Consider the following 16,728-nt stretch of genomic DNA (forward strand, 5'->3'; position numbering starts at 1 on the left):
CTATGCATTTGCTAGTTGTGACGACCGTGTACCCAGAAAGACACAGGGAGAGCGAGAGATCCAATTGCAGGTATTTAATAAGGTAATCCAAATGGTAGTCGAATACAGCCAAGGTCAAAACCAAAAAGACAGTCCCAACAAAAACAAATAAAAGGGACAGAAAAAGGGAACTCAGAATGCGAGATGACTCGGAGGACGAGCAGACAGGAGGAATCTCGGGGGACGAGAAAGCTGGACACACGAAAGGGTAAGGACCCCATACAAACAACAGGAAAGACTGGAATATATAGGGAGGCTAATGACAATAGAGTACCTGCACCTGGTGCAATTAACAGGAGTGCAATTACCGTGAAGACAGGACCAGACTAGAGGAATTCTAGTGCCTAGGGTGAAGTGCCTAACGGGAAGTGAGCCCACTAGTGGACACCCAGAGAAACTGAGACTAGACAGCGTGACACTAGTGTGTTCTGGCTGGTGGCTAGGCAGTTGTTTGAGTGTTACTGTGTTCTCAGCATTCAAAATAGAAGTAAAAATTCATCTTTACTTTCACTTTTTATTAATTTAATACAGTGGTCTCAAACTCAATTCCTGGAGGGCCACAGCTCTGCACAGTTTTTCTCCTACCCTAATCAAACACACCTGATCCAGCTAATCAAGGTCTTCAGGATTACTAGAAACTTCTGAGCATGTGTGATTTGGAGCTGGTTGGAGCTAAACTCTGCAGAGCTGTGGCCCTCCAGGAATTGAGTTTGAGACCACTGATTTAATATGTCCTTGCTGAATAAAAGTAATCATTAGGGCTCAAGCCCGAAGGGGCGAAGAGCCCTATTGTTCCCCTAAGGATTATTAGGGCCCGAGCACTGCAGTGCGAGGACCCTATTGGAATTGCTCCGTTTATTATTATTAGGGCCCGAGCACCGATGGTGTGAGGACCCTATTGTATCTGCTCTGTTTTTAGGGCCCAAGCACCGAAGGTGTGAGGACCCTATTGTATCTGCTTCGTTTATTATTAGGGCCCGAGCACCGAAGGTGTGAGGACCCTATTGTATCTGCTTCGTTTATTATTATTATTATTATTATTATTATTATTATTATTATTATTATTATTACGGTGCCAAATGAATCGCCTTTTTGAAGGCCTAAACATGCTCAAAAAGTCAGGAAAATTTGCACACACCTCCAAACTAGCGAAAATTTACGTTTGATATGGGTTTCAGAAGTGGCAGTGGCAAAATGGCTCGATAGCACCACCTATACACGTTCAGCGGTGTGCGCCTCGAGCTACGTTTCACGCACATGTATGAAAATCGGTAAACACATGTAACACACCAAGACCTACAAAAAAGACTCTTGGAGCAAAATTCTAAACCCAACAGGAAGTCAGATATTTTTTATTTTATGAGCAATTTTTTTGTCATTTTTGCCATTTCCATGTGTTGTATTTTAACGAACTCCTAGAGATTAATTCAGATCAAAACCAAATTTGGTAAGCCTAATCTAAAGGCCTTTGCGATGTTAAGTTGCGAAGATCTTGAGTTTTCGTTCAAGTTCGTGTCCGTGGCGGCCTGGCGAATTTCGATGATTCGCCATGAAAAATGAAGTTGCTATAACTCAGACATACAATGTCCAATCTGCCCCAAACTTCACATGTTTGATGAGACTCCCAAACTGAACAGATTGACATGCCCATATTCAGTTATAGTCATAGCGCCACCTATTGGCAACAGGAAGTGACATATTTTACACTGCAACAAACTACTCCTAGAAATTTTATGACATCAATGTCTTTTTTGTGGTCAGTCTAATCTAAAGGCCTGTGCTATGTTAAGTTTTGAAGATCTAGAGTTTTCGTTAAAAGGCATGTCAATGGCGCCGTGGCGAAGTTCAATGTCTCGCCATGGGAATAAAAGATGTTATAGCTCAGGCATAAAATGTCCGATCTTCCCCAAACTTCACATGTGTGATAAGAGTCCTGGCCTGAACACATCTTAAGGCCAATATTCCATCAGGTGTGGCAAAATGGCTCGATAGCACCACCTATACACTTTAAACAGAGTGCGCCTCGAGCTATGTTTCACGTACATGTACAAAAATCGGTACACACATGTAACACACCAATACCTACAAAAAAGTCTATTGGTACGAAATCCGAATCCCAACAGGAAGTCGGTTATTTAGAATTTTCTCTGCAAAATTGGTGTTGTTTTTGCCATTTTCAGGGGTTGTACTTAAACGAACTCCTCCTAGACATTTATTCAGATCAACACCAAATTTGGTCAGTATAATCTTAAGCCCTTTGCGATCTTAAATTGCGAAGATCTTAAGGTTTCGTTAAAGGGCGTGTCCATGGCGGCCTGACAAATTTTGAGGTTTCACCATGAAAAAGGAAGTTGCTGTAACTCAGACATACAATGTCCAATCTGCCCCAAACATTGCATGTTAGATAAGACTTCTGCTCTTAACAGATTTACATGCCCATATTCAGTTATAGTCATAGCGCCACCTGCTGGCAACAGGAAGTGACATTTTTTACACTGCGACAACCTACTCCTAGAAATCTTTTGACATTAATGTATTTTTTGTGGTCAGTCTAATCTAAAGGCCTGTGCAATGTTAAATTGTGGAGATCTTGAGTTTTTGTTAAAGGGCGTGTCCTTAACACCATGACAACATTTGATGTCTCGCCACAGCAAAAGAAGTTGTTGTAACTCAGGCATAAAATGTTCAATCTTCCCCAAACTTCACATGTGTGATAAGAGTCCTGGCCTGAACACATCTGAAGGCCAATATTCCATTATAATGATAGCGTCACCTGCTGGCAACAGGAAGATTGGCACATATATGGAATAAACATTGATATATTCTACTTATATTTATGAGTTTAAATAAATTTTTCTCAACGTTCACCTAAAGCCACTCGCTGTCAGTGAGCCCGGGTGCGAGTGCCTGTTCATCGCTGCTTGCAGCTTTAATTAGGGCCTGAGCACCGATGGTGCGAAAACCCTCTTGGAATTGCTCCGTTTATTAGGGCCCGAGCACCGAGGTGCGAGGACCCTCTTGTATCTGCTTTGTTTATTATTATTAGGGCCCGAGCACCGATGGTGTGAGGACCCTATTGTATCTGCTCCGTTTATTATTATTATAATTATAATTATTGTTATTATTCCGTTCCCCAATGAATCGCATTTTTGGAGGCCTAAACATACTCAAAAAGTCAGGAAAATTTGCACACACCTCCGAACTGGCGAAAATTTATGTCTGATATGGGTTTCAGAAGTGGGCGTGGCAAAATGGCTCGACAGCGCCACCTATACACGTTCAGCGGTGTGCGCCTAGATCTACGTTTCACGTACATCTATGAAAATCGGTACACACATGTAACACACCAAGACCTACAAAAAAGACTCTTGGAGCAAAATTCTAAACCCGACATGAAAGTCAGATATTTTTTATTTTATGAGCAAATTTCGTGTCATTTTTGCCATTTCCGTGCGTTGTATTTTAACGAACTCCTCCTAGAGATTTATTCAGATCAACACCTAATTTGGTATGCCTGAACAATATCCTGTTAATCTTGAGTACCTATAGAGTAGTACTGCATCCTTCATAACTCCAAAAAGTCTTTATTTTTATTATATTTATAAGAGAAAGATAGTCTTTACCGATTTTTCCAGGAAAAACACGAGCGCCTAGAGGCGTGACGTGTGGGCGGAGCTAAAGAATCACAAGCGCGAGTAGGCTTTTGCGTTGAGAGCGTTTGGAAGCTGTGACACAGATCCAGAGGCTGAAATTTTTACAAGAGCAGCATCAGCAAAGGCGTCTCTGTGTGGTATGTACTGAAACTGTATATATTTGCTTAGCGGTTTTGGAAAATGACTAAGTTCCACTTTATGTCGTCTTTTTTTTTTTTTTTTTTTTTTTTTTTTTTTTTTTTTACGCTGTACATGTGGAAAGTGCAGTTTGATGAAAACATTGCATGTTGTTTACTTGATGTGCTTACGCGCTGATAGCTAAGTTAACAACACAGAGATATTTGAAGCAGTTTTACTCACCGCATGCAGTTCCAACACACAATCGTGACCCTTTTTCGTTGGGACTGCATTATCCTTAAGAAATAAACGATGTGCAAATCCGGTGTCAAACTGGGCCTTGTTTGTAAAACAAGCATCTTCCAAATGCAGGGAACAAACAAAAACACTTGCACAACTCCGTTGATGCTCTGTAAAAATAAACTCCATCCACTGGTCCCTTAATGCTGTTTCTCTTTTGGTAATCTGTGCAGGGTTGTCTTGCCCTGGCAAACAAAAACACACTTCTTTTGTGACTTTTCGCGATGCTCTCGCTCTGATCAGTGAAGTCTGTTGTGCTCTGAGTGCTGTGCTATACGGGAGTGCGCGCTCTTCCGGGAGAAGTGCCCTTAAGACCCATATAAGGAAATTCCGCTCCATCTAACGTCACACAGAGCCATACTCGAAAAAAACTTTCCTAAACTTGTGACAAACCGGAAGAGGTTTTTTTGGAACAAAAATACTCCTTCAAACGTACAACTTAATTTTTGAAACTTTGTCCATGTTTAGCATGGGAATCCAACTCTTTAACAGTGTAAAAAACCCAGTATGCATGAAATAGCATTTCACTCCCCCCCTTTAAATTGCGAAGATCTTGAGTTTTCGTCAAAGGGCGTGTCCATGGCGGCCTGGCGAATTTCGATGATTCGCCATGAAAAATGAAGTTGCTATAACCCAGACATACAATGTCCAATCTTCCCCAAACTTCACATGTTTGATGAGATTCCGAACTTAAACAGATTGTCATGCCCATATTCAGTTATAGTCATAGTGCCACCTATAGGCAACAGGAAGTGACATATTTTACACTGCGACAGACTACTCAGAGAATTTTTTTGACATCAATGTCTTTTTTATGGTCAGTCTAATATAAAGGCCTGTGCAATGTTAAATTGTGAAGATCTTGAGTTTTCGTTAAGGGGCGTGTCCATGGCGCCGTGACAAAGTTCTAAGTCTAGCCAAGGGAATAAAAGATATTATAACTCAGGATTAAAATATCAGATCTTGCCCAAACTTCACATGCTTGATAAGAGTACTGACCTGCACACATCTGGAGACCAATATTCCATTGGGTGTGGCAAAATGGCTCTATAGCGCCACCTATACACTTTCAATGGAGTGCGCCTCGAGCTGCGTGTCACAAACATGTATGAAAATCGGTACAAATATGTAACACACTAATAGCTACAAAAAAGTATCTTGGTACAAAATCCGAATCCCAACAGGAAGTCGGTTATTTTGAATTTTCCCTGCAAAATTGGTGTTGTTTTTGCCATTTTCAGGGGTTGTACTTTGACGAAATCCTCCTAGAGATTTATTCAGATCAACACCAAACTTGGTCAGTGTAATCTTAAGCCCTTTGCGATGTTAAATTGCGAAGATCTTGAGGTTCCGTTAAAGGGCGTGTCCATGGCGGCCTGACAAATTTTGATGTTTCGCCATGAAAAAGGAAGTTGCTGTAACTCAGACATACAATGTCCAATCTGCCCCAAACTTCACATGTTTGATAAGACTCTTGACTTAAACAGATCTACATGCCCATATTCAGTTATAGTCATAGCGCCACCTGCTGGCAACAGGAAGTGATATCTTTTATGCTTCAACAAACTACTCCTAGTATTGTTTTGACATTAATGTATTTTTTGTGGTCAGTCTAATATAAAGGCCTGTGCAATGTTATATTGTGGAGATTTTGAGTTTTTGTAAAAAGGCGTGTCTATGGCGCTGTGACAATATTTGATGTCTCGCCACAGCAAGAGAAGTTGTTGTAACTCAGGCATAAAAAGGTTCAATCTTCCCCTAACTTCACGTTCGATAAGAGTCCTGCCCTGAACACATCTGAAAGCCAATATTTCATTATAATGATAGCGCCACCTGCTGGAAACAGGAAAATTGTCACATATATGGAATAAACTTGGATTTATTCCACTTATATTTATGAGTTTAAATGCATATTTCTCACCGTTCACCTATTTACTAAAGCCAATCGCTGCCGGTGAGCCCGGGTGCGAGGGCCCGTTCATCGCTGCTTGCAGCTTTAATTAGGGCACGAGTCAATGGGCGCAGGGCCCTATTGTTCCCCTAAGGATTATTATTATTATTATTATTTGTATTTTTTATGAACCTTCCGGGGGGGTTTTGGGGGCCTTAACATACTCAAAAACTCTTGAAAATTGGCATACACATTGGAACCTGTAGCCATCAGGACGCCACAGAGGCTGGGACCCGGGCGTGGCACAGGGGCTCTACGTCGCCCCCTGGAACACAGTCAGTAACCTTGAACCATAGCTCACAAATACTTGCATGGATTTAAATGAAACTCAGTGCACTTACAGATCTCATTGAGCTGAACTACTTTTGCACTCTATGTCAAAGGCTCCGCCCAACAGGAAGTCAGCTATTCAGGGCTGTTTAAAAAAAGCATGCTCTGGAATTTTAAATACTCCTCTGAGGTTTTCCACCCGTTCACCACAAAACTTGGTGAACATGATCTTATGACATTGAGGATGAAAAATTGTGAGGGGATTTTTGATATCTCAAACGGTTCGCCCGTGGTGAGGCGTTGAAATTAGGACAAAAAATTAGAAACAGGAAGTGCCTAATAACATCCACATACATTTCATGAGTTTCATCAAACTTCATCGGTTTGTTCATTGCAATATGTTGCTTCCATATATGTAACTATAAGGTGTCAAAGTTACAGCGCCACCAACTGGCAGCAGGAAGTGTGTCATTTTCAAAATGCTTTTAATTCAGCGTCTTATTTTTACTTGATTTGTTTCAAACTTCATTAGAATGATGACAAAACACAGCCGATGTAAATCTGTTATGGGTATACTGATATCTAATATAGTGTTGCCATGGCAACGTGTCAAACTTGAATATTCTGTTATGGTGATTTTGAGGCAGACAACAAGCTCAGATTTACAAGCTTTTAAAAGGGCGTAAAGGAGGCACTATAGCGCCACCTTTTGTCAAAAGTGGGGGGGTTAGTTTTAGCTACAGACACCAAACTTGGTACATAAATTGTTCTTATTAAGATGGACAATTTTCTAATTCACAGTCATAAGCTACGACAAACAGGAAGTCAGCTATTTTTATTTTAATATGTATTTTTGGGCAAATTCGGCTGTGAATTAATGCATACTCCTCACAGGGGACGTGAACTATACACACCAAACTTTGTATACATGTTGAAAAAACATTGTGGAACTTAAATTGCGAATGGATTTTGGATAGCTTGAACGGTTTTGCCGTGGTGATTTTTTGAAATAACATTAAAAAGGGAAACATTAATTGTCTTGTATTTTTACATTTCAGCTTCCAAACATTTCAAAACCATTTTTCATTTAGAGAACATGCGATTCTGAAGAAATATGCATAGTTGCACAACTTTACAACACTGTATGATTAAAATAAAATTATAAAACTGCCAGACATCTGATCTCACTCTGAGGCATTCTCTCTGTGTGAGGGAAGGGTGGGGTGCTTGATGGCCTGCCTGACAGAGAGAGAGCGCGAGAGAGAGAGAGTTAACATCTCTTTAATCACCAGAATCATTGTGTGTTGTTGATTTTTTCATCATTACAGCTTAAGAACTCTTTCTATCATTTTCTGTCAGTTTTAGGGACGAAAAAAAACCTAGTACAATTTGTAGGGCTCAGACAAAATGATTTTATATAATTAGGTTAAGAATTTTGTTAATTGCAAAATTTTTTTTTTTTTTTAAATACATACACGTTGACTTGTTTATATTTTTTTATTCTGATTATTTTAAACTTATTTGATACCGACCTATGACAGACATTGTGTGACATGACATGACATGACCTGAATTTACACAATCTTGCTGATTTAACAGTAAAACAGTTCAGCTCACTGATAAAGACTAAGCTGTAATGCAGGCAAAAATATTTTACAAATACTTATAGATCAATAAAATTGTTAAAAGTGCTTTTTCACAAAGTGCATAATAATAAGGCACGTTGATATTCTGATGAATTTTTTTTTCCAAGCACATTTTACCAATTTCAAATCACATCAATCTTTAATAAATACTATAGATTTGGTATTTCATGATTTATGAGTGATATATATATAGTCCTCGAAGGCTGGAAGTGAAAAGCTCATATTCAGGAGTGCTGAATTTTTAGGCATGTCTTCTTGTCATGCATTGGTCATAGAGCTCATTGAAGCGATGCTTCAGGTGTTGAAATAGATTTGTTATACATTATACAGGTTCAATGTTTGCACAGTGTATACAGTATGTGTATGTCGTGCAGACGCAGCAGCGAGAGCATGTTATTGTAACGCAAAAACACATTAAAATAATGCGCGAGCATGAATCTCTCCGCTTGCATGCACATTTCCTTTACTTTGTCACAAAACGCGTCCTCTGATACATGCTGCTTTTGCTCGGAGAGCGTGCGCGCACTTAAAACCTGCTTCCTTTGCTCAAACTGTGTCCTGTGCACTCACAGATACATATTAAAACATGCTTAGCTAAGTGCTAAAGCATGCTACTAATGTAGTGAATAAGGAAGTTGCTGTAACTCAGGCTAGCAACGTCCGATCTTCCCCAAACTTCACACGTTTGACAAGGGTCCTGTCCTGAATACATCAACACCCCGATTCGGTTATAGTCATAGCGCCACCTGCTGGCAACAGGAAGTGTCATGTTTAAAAATTTTATGCACTATTTGCAACACAATAAAATTTGCCATTGAGTGCTTATCATGCTAGAAATATTTTCAAACATTCTAACAACTCTTGCTATGTGCTAAAGGATGCTATTAATACTATGAAACAGGAAGTTGTAACTCATGCATACAAGTTAGGTTTATATATATATATAAGCTAAACGTTTTAATTTAATTTTCATTTCGATTCATTCTTGGAACGGTCCAGCATTTAGCAATAATTAGTATTAACTCCGTTATTATTCTTGATTTTTCAAACTACCGGCATTTTTGAATTATGCCTTATGTGTGACCAAAAATTAAGTATTATTTGTTTCAGCTGTTTGATCGTGCTGGTGCCTCGCGCACATATTTACTGGAAACAGCAGTCCTTCACCAGACATTTGGCGTGAGCACTTTGACATATTGTTAATTATGATTTTTTTTTTTTCATCAATACTGAAAGGCACACAGCCTATTTACCTCATGAATAATAGTTAAGATTCAAATGGGCAACATCACAAATATGGAAACATTTGATTTCTCCCGATTGAGAAAGCCCAAGCTTACCTTATGCTTAGCTTTAAATTATTATTATTATTATTATTATTATTATTATTATTATTATTATTTATTTCTAAGCCTATATTATTATATACTGCAATTATATTTATCCACTAGAATTATATATTTTTAATTATTGTTTTGTTCTGATAAATTTTTTAAATTTAAAGGATTTGTTGTAAAATATTTTCTAATAGCCTATTTATTTCCTCTCAGAAACTCTGATTTATTTTATAGCGTGTTTAAAAAAAAAAAAAAAACATGCAGCAAACGAAAATAGGTGATTGATCCGTTAAAATGAAACCTATACACGACTCATATTTTTTTCCTCTGACAAACGTAATTTATTTTTTAGCATGTTTAAAAAATAAAAAATAAAGAAAACATTCAGCAAATGAAAATAGGCGATTAATCTGTTAAAATGTGTTACTTGTGGTTAACAGTAATTATAATTATTTTACTTCAGAACAGAGCCTGGGACTAATCTAGGTTATCCATGTTTTTTTTGTTTTTTTTTCATTGCATCTGAAAATTACTTTGTTCATTACATTCACTTCACGTGATCTGGCGCAGATCAGCCTCCCACAAAGCTCAGCTGTGGATGATTTAAAAATGTTTGATATAAAGCAGTAGTTCTCAACCCGTGGTCCGTCACGAATTCTAATGCGGCCTGCACCACATGCTGAAAAAAAAAAAAAAAAAAAAACTCAATTTGTAAAATTTTATTGTTTACATCAATTTAAAAAACAAATATATGCTACTAATGAAATATAAGCTATATCCTAACATGAGCACTGGCATAAGCATTTAACGAACACATAACCTTTGGCAGAATTCAATTCAAATAGTCATCAACAGCCATTAGGTAAATTGCCTTTAAGGTAAAATAGTGCATCAGAATGGACAAATTAGTTTTTTAAGGGAGAAAAAAAAGAAATTCAAAAAATGCCAGCAGTGAACATGTACAAACTGTAAATAGTTGCAGTATCAGTATTGAAGGAGAAGTGCTGGATTTTCGTTTCTTTTTTTTCTTTTTTTTTTGCCCCGCAACTCATTTAAAGTTCAGATAAATGGAAACACCATACACTATGTAACAATCCTTAATTGAAGAAATGTGGCAAAATATCTCAAGAGAGAACCTCATATTATTAAATTCAAAAGTACTTTCCATATTTGGATCAAAATAGGCTACATTTGTGAATGCACATTTTCTGAAATGTTGTGCGTCAGGTCATGCAATCTTAAACCCTCTGTCAAACTTTCTGCGTCCGCGAGTCCGCTATGGACCGCTAGGTAGGCGTGACGTAAAAATCGTCATTGGAGAGTGTGTGCCGAGGCTCTGAGCCGACGACCAGGCGGACAGGTGTGCGTGGTCAGTAGGCTCCAAAAGCAAAATTGCACATGTGCAGGCAGAGTGAAGAAGCTCGTTGCTACTCGAGCCTGTGCAATCCGTCAATAAAAGAATATAAAGACAGCGATGTGCAATAATTCTAGGCAACTGCAGAGCTGGCCATCAGCCTGCGCATTCAGAAGTATAAATTGAAGAAGTCTGCGTCCGCGCTGGCCGTGTACGCGTCCGGATTGCTCATACGGAAAGTATAACACAGGCGTTACAAATCGCAACTTCTTTGTGTTACTCCTTTCAAGCTGAATCTCACAAAATTGGTCAGCTCCCGACAGCATCAGGTGTTTTATTTATGGGGAGTAGAATTGTTTATTTCAATGAATGTAATAGATTATATATCATAATAGTTAGGCTATAATATTATAAATCAGGTTGGTTTGTATTGCTGACGTAATATGTAAATTATAAGCGTAGACTTGCACTTAGACCATAGTGCGGCCCGCTGGAAAAAAGGTTGAGAACCACTGATATAAAGGTTGCTGTCCCATTTTATACAGGAATTGTTCATTTAAAAAAATCAAATTATATTGTTAGTTCTAATTATATTGTTAACACAAGTTCATTTAGTTCACTTTTTTTTTAACTTATAAACTCCTTAAGAATTTAAAGTTAGTTTAATAGTATTTAAATTCAAGTTAAAAAAAAAAGGTTTTAATTGCTTAAATTATTTTTATTAATTAATAATATGTTATGTTTATTCTTGTAAAAAATGTGTTTATTCTTTAGGAGAACAAGGGAAAAAATAAGGGACAATCCAAATATTTGTTTTGCTTTACCTATTTATGTAAGCTACAATTATTCAAATAATAATAATAATAATAATAATAATAATAAAATAATGTCATTAAAAATACCATTGGCCTGAGTAATTTTGACCATTATAGAATTGTGACTTTAAAGATTAGTCATTTAAGTGGTAAAAATGCTGTGAAATTAATAATGGCATGGATTTTAGAGCATAACAACTGAAGGTTTATGAAACATTAGCCAATAAAGCATTTTTTAAACAACGGAACTTAAAGTTGTGAACTAAAATATTATTTCAACCATAGAGCATGTGAATAAATAAAATGCATAATTTTCATAACATTTCATTATTCATAAAATGCATAACGTTTCTGGTGTTTGGATATGTACTTCAATATAATGAGCTCCAAGTTTAAGAATAGTCCTAGACTTCTCTCTCTCTTTAACAGCATTAGCTCAATGATATAAGTCTTCGTTCCGTTAGAATTTTCCTGCCTTGCTAAATGTTGGGCTCATGATCAGTAAGTTCGCCTCAATCTGATTCAGTAAAGTCAAACAGTAAAGACAGTGAAGCCTCGAGACCCGCGCGCTGTGAGGCGGGAACAGAGGACTCCGCTTGGTCTTAAAGTCTACCGCAAACATCTGCGATCACAAATAACAATGATTTTCGTAAAATAATGATTAATTATTAATTGATGATTTGTTATTATCATTATGGTCTTGTGAAAATAATAATATGGGCTGCGAGAAAATTCTGAATACAAATAGTAGCCTAGTGCTGCTGAGTGCAGGCATGTTTCAGCCCAGTAACACACCGTTCCACAGAGCCAAAACACAGACCGAATTCTGTTCAGCAGGAGGGGGTTGGGTTTTGGATAGTTATTCATGGCTTGTGCGGTCGAGATAAAGGTGTGAATTGCTCTTACATATGGACAGTGTCTAATGAGGCTTTCACTTGCTGAAACGGTTTATATAGGACTGTTGTTTTGGTTATATTCACAGTGCTGGCTCTCTCCGATGAGAGAAATGCAACATTCACAGATTACACAATTTGTTTTCGCTTAGAAACATTTTAAAGCTTTCTGTAGATATATTTTTAATGTACCTATGTGAGACACCACGATATTATGTTAATTAAAAAATTATACATTCATTATCATGAAAAATTAAAGTGATTAGATGGCGCCTCCCTGTCATTAATGCACATTAATAATTTTTGCACAAACACTTGAATATGAGCTTATCACAAGTAAAATTCATGCCAACTGCCAACACATTTAGCTTGAACAGAAGGTTGACTGCAAGAGTCGAGCGGGATGTTAAGAGTTTGTCTGTTTCTTTTACTGATTATTTTCGGGTTAAAGCATATTTTAAACAGATTCACACTCAATCGCTTTCGCAATAATGCGTTCAAACAAATGTAATCTTACAGTGTTACATTATCAGCATATGCTATCGGATTTTGAAATCTTGAAGTTAATCGATCTGTTTAGATAAAATAACTGACAAAGATGTTATTTTCATCACAAACAAAATTTTCACAGCAGAAAGCAGCAATTAAAGATTAGTCTGGCATGTGATATAGGGAAAAAAGTTTACACATAGCTTAAGCCACTTTGAAACTCTCCTGTTATTTTTTTTAATTATTATCATTATTTTATATGCTATGTTATGAACATAACATTTCAAAACATACTGAAATACTTTATTCATGGAGTGAAGGCGGAGCGTGTTTCTGGTATCAATAGCCGCATTTCCACTGTTGGGCCAGTGCGAGCCAGGGCTTAAAGCGGGCCGGGCGGGGCTCATAGCCTCGGGCCAGTAGCACCGAGGCCAGAATAGCGCAGGGTTTCCACAGTGGAGCCTGAAGCTCCGCTGCGCATAACTAAAACACGCCCTTTACATGCCTCTCAACATCATGCAACCTTATTATTTCACCAACATAGAGAAGTTATCAGAAAAAGTCACTGGAACATGCGGTATCACAAAACGAAGATGATAAAAGCGGCCGTTTGTTTGCATGCTTTGTTATATATTCACATTCAAAAGCATCGATGTAGAATAAGTGATACATTGATCATAGGCTATTGATTTAATTTATCAGGACTCAAAATTAATCACACATAAATACACTTATTTCTATTTTATTTATTTTTAACGCTTATGAAAATAGCCTGCTTATTCATTTGAGTCTGTTTCTGTTTATTAGCCACAGTAGCAGTCACATTTAGAATGAATGATAATATCTCTATTTTTATAAAAGCTCCCGAACAAAAACATTAGGCTATTATATTTTTTTATGACGTGAGCTAAACTCTGGAGATGAGGCTTGTGACAGAATAAGAAGCTGACATCTGATTTCCTCAAACGGTCATATTTACCATGTTTACTATGGTAATGTTAATGCCTAGCGTGCACAGACTTTTGCATCGCTTAAATATTTCTGCCTTGTATGGTGATTATAATACACATTGGATCAAGTTATTTCAAAGACTCGCTGCTGACTGAAAGTGAGTTTTGAGCTTGATTTATTTAAAAAAAGTGTTTAATGCTGGTGTTATAGCTGTTATCTTTCCGAAATGATCAGCAGCGCAGACTCTCTATTTTTATAAAAGCTCCCGAACAAATATCATTATTATATTTTTTGATGATATGTAACGTGGAGCTAAACTCACGAAACAAGACGACAGATTAAATGTTACTTAATAAATACACAATTGTGATAGGGAATAAGAAGCTGACGTCTGATTTATCCAAGCGGTCATATTTACCATGTTTACTATGGTAACGTTAATGTTTAGCGTGCATAGTCTTTTACATCGCTTCTAAATATTTCTGCCTTGTTTAGTGATTATAATCCACATCGGATCAAGTTATTTAAAACACTTGCTGCTAACTAAGAGTGAGTTTTGAGCTCAACTTATTTTAAAAAGTCTTTAATACTGGTGTTAAAGCGGTTAACTTTCTGAAATGATCTGCAGCGCAGACTCTAACATTACTTACGTTACATTAAAATTACTTTAGTTGTCAATTACTAAAGCTCTTTTTTACATCGTGTGAATGTTGTTGATTATAATGAGATAACTTGAGTTTAATCGTGAGGACGTTTTATTAATTCTTTAGAGTTTCAAAGATTTAATCGTGCCGTTTAATTTAATTAGTTTCTTGTTTTAGGCAAATTAGGCCTAAATAATGGGAACGAAATTATACAGTGCTTCACATTTAAACATGCAACAATTTCTTAATCTTAATATCTCAATTTCTGAATAATATAACGCATAATTAATATAATATAAATAATACTGCACACCTTTTAAATGTGTCCAATCTAAAATATGGTTTAATACCATGTAGCTTAGAAAATATAAGCACAGACTCTTTCTCTTTCTCATTCTAAGAAATGCACATAACTTCATAAATATCAAACTTTCATCAGTGAATATTAAATATATTAAATATTTAAACTATAGTGTTTTTCTTTCATTTTCCATGACTGAAGCCATCAAATGTAACACATCAGCGAGGCAAAACTGATGTCTATTTGCGAAAATGTGCTTTGATGCGCTTGTTTGATAACTTGGTTAAAGCGCCACTCAGTGGTCAAAAGCTGCAAATGCACTTTATACCGCCGCGGTACCCTTGGCATTAAAAGAGGCGTTTTCGATGTCTACTTAGTAGGGGTGTCACGATTTCGATTTTAAATCGAAATCGATCAAAATTAAGTCACAGTCTCAAACTTCGAAATAAAAAATGGAATCGTCGATGGGATCGTCGAAAATGATTAATAATTCACTTGACTTGACCCATGACTTCATCAGTGGACCAGATACATGCGAGTAATCATTTCTTTTGATTGTTTAATTTATTTTTGTCTTTAATGTAATTTAATGCACTGTTTATAGAGTAGATCTTTTGTAGATACTTGATTAACTGGAATTATTCTGATTGCTAGTGATTGCAGTCTTGTAATAAGAAATACACATATTTTACAGACTTTAATGATGCACACACACACACACATACTGTACATACATACATATATATATATATATATATATATATATATATATAAATCTAAATCTAAATGAATGACAGTGACGTGTTTAACAAGTGTTTTATCTTTAATCTTTTAAATAGATACATCGTAATATTTGAAGGTTAGTTTAGTCATTTTTTATTGTTTTTGTTTGTTTTGTTGTGAACTTGAATGTCATCTTTTGTGACTGCACTTACAAAAGAGAAACTGGATGGCAGTTTATTTTAAGTTTTCAATTGACTAAAGATATAAGTTATTGTTACATTATGTTGTTAATAAAAGTTTTAAATTTGACAGTGTAATGTGGTACATTGCAAACAAAGGTCAGATATTATATTACATAAAAGTATAGTTTGAAAAATGACAATCTGTGCTTTAAAAAGAATAAATGTAAAAATCGAGAATCGAATCGAACCGTGACCTTAGAATCGAAAATGCAATCGAATCGAGGATTTGGAGAATCGTGACACCCCTACTACTTAGTGTATTCAGACACCTTCAACATTTCTCACATTATCACAGTTTATTTGCTGTAGTTTAGAAATTGGTAATATGACAATAACTCAGAACAAATTCATCTTGATAATGTCGGATAACTTTGATAAAAAGATATGTAATGGAATCAACCAAAAATTCAGACAACTGTCAGTATGACATTATTTACACAACTATCAATACTTTGTTGAACAGTTACCAAGCAAGCAATGCTTAATTTGGTTCAGTCTGTGGTGTGAAAAGGTTGCATTAGCAATTAAAGAAAGAAACACTTAAGCAAAACATGGTCAGGTCCCTAATTATTTTTATTTTTTTTCACTGGTAGCCTACAGTATGAACAATTTTTGGGTATAATATTTCACAGATCACTATTTTGCCATACTCACTTACATAAATGAACTAGTGGCCTGCACCCACTAGTAAAACAATTCTATCAGATTTTTAGATTGACTTTGGATAAATTCTTGTTAAAACTACAAAGTAATTCAATCAAGAGCAGGGAGTGATTTACTTTCATTTTCATACATTAAAGACACTGACAGCAGAACTAGTAAATTAGGCGCGGTCACTTTAAGAGACAAACGCATCCATTATAATGATACACATCCGATTTTTTATGCAACTCTTTACTTTCACTTAAGACATAACCACATACTTTTTTGAACACACTTTCCAAGACGGGTATTTCGACATATTTTGTATGTATTTGTTTTCGGTACAAAAGCAAAAAGACTT

General features: G+C 36.5%; 1 protein-coding gene across 3 annotated transcripts in view; it reads right to left on the reverse strand.

The window, feature by feature from the left end:
- Positions 1-16,728, reverse strand: part of becn1 (beclin 1, autophagy related) — a 190,227-nt gene that overhangs the window by 130,606 nt on the left and 42,893 nt on the right. The window lies entirely within an intron of this gene.

Source organism: Carassius gibelio, chromosome A12 (assembly GCF_023724105.1).
Source record: "Carassius gibelio isolate Cgi1373 ecotype wild population from Czech Republic chromosome A12, carGib1.2-hapl.c, whole genome shotgun sequence".
Classification (NCBI taxonomy): domain Eukaryota; kingdom Metazoa; phylum Chordata; class Actinopteri; order Cypriniformes; family Cyprinidae; genus Carassius; species Carassius gibelio.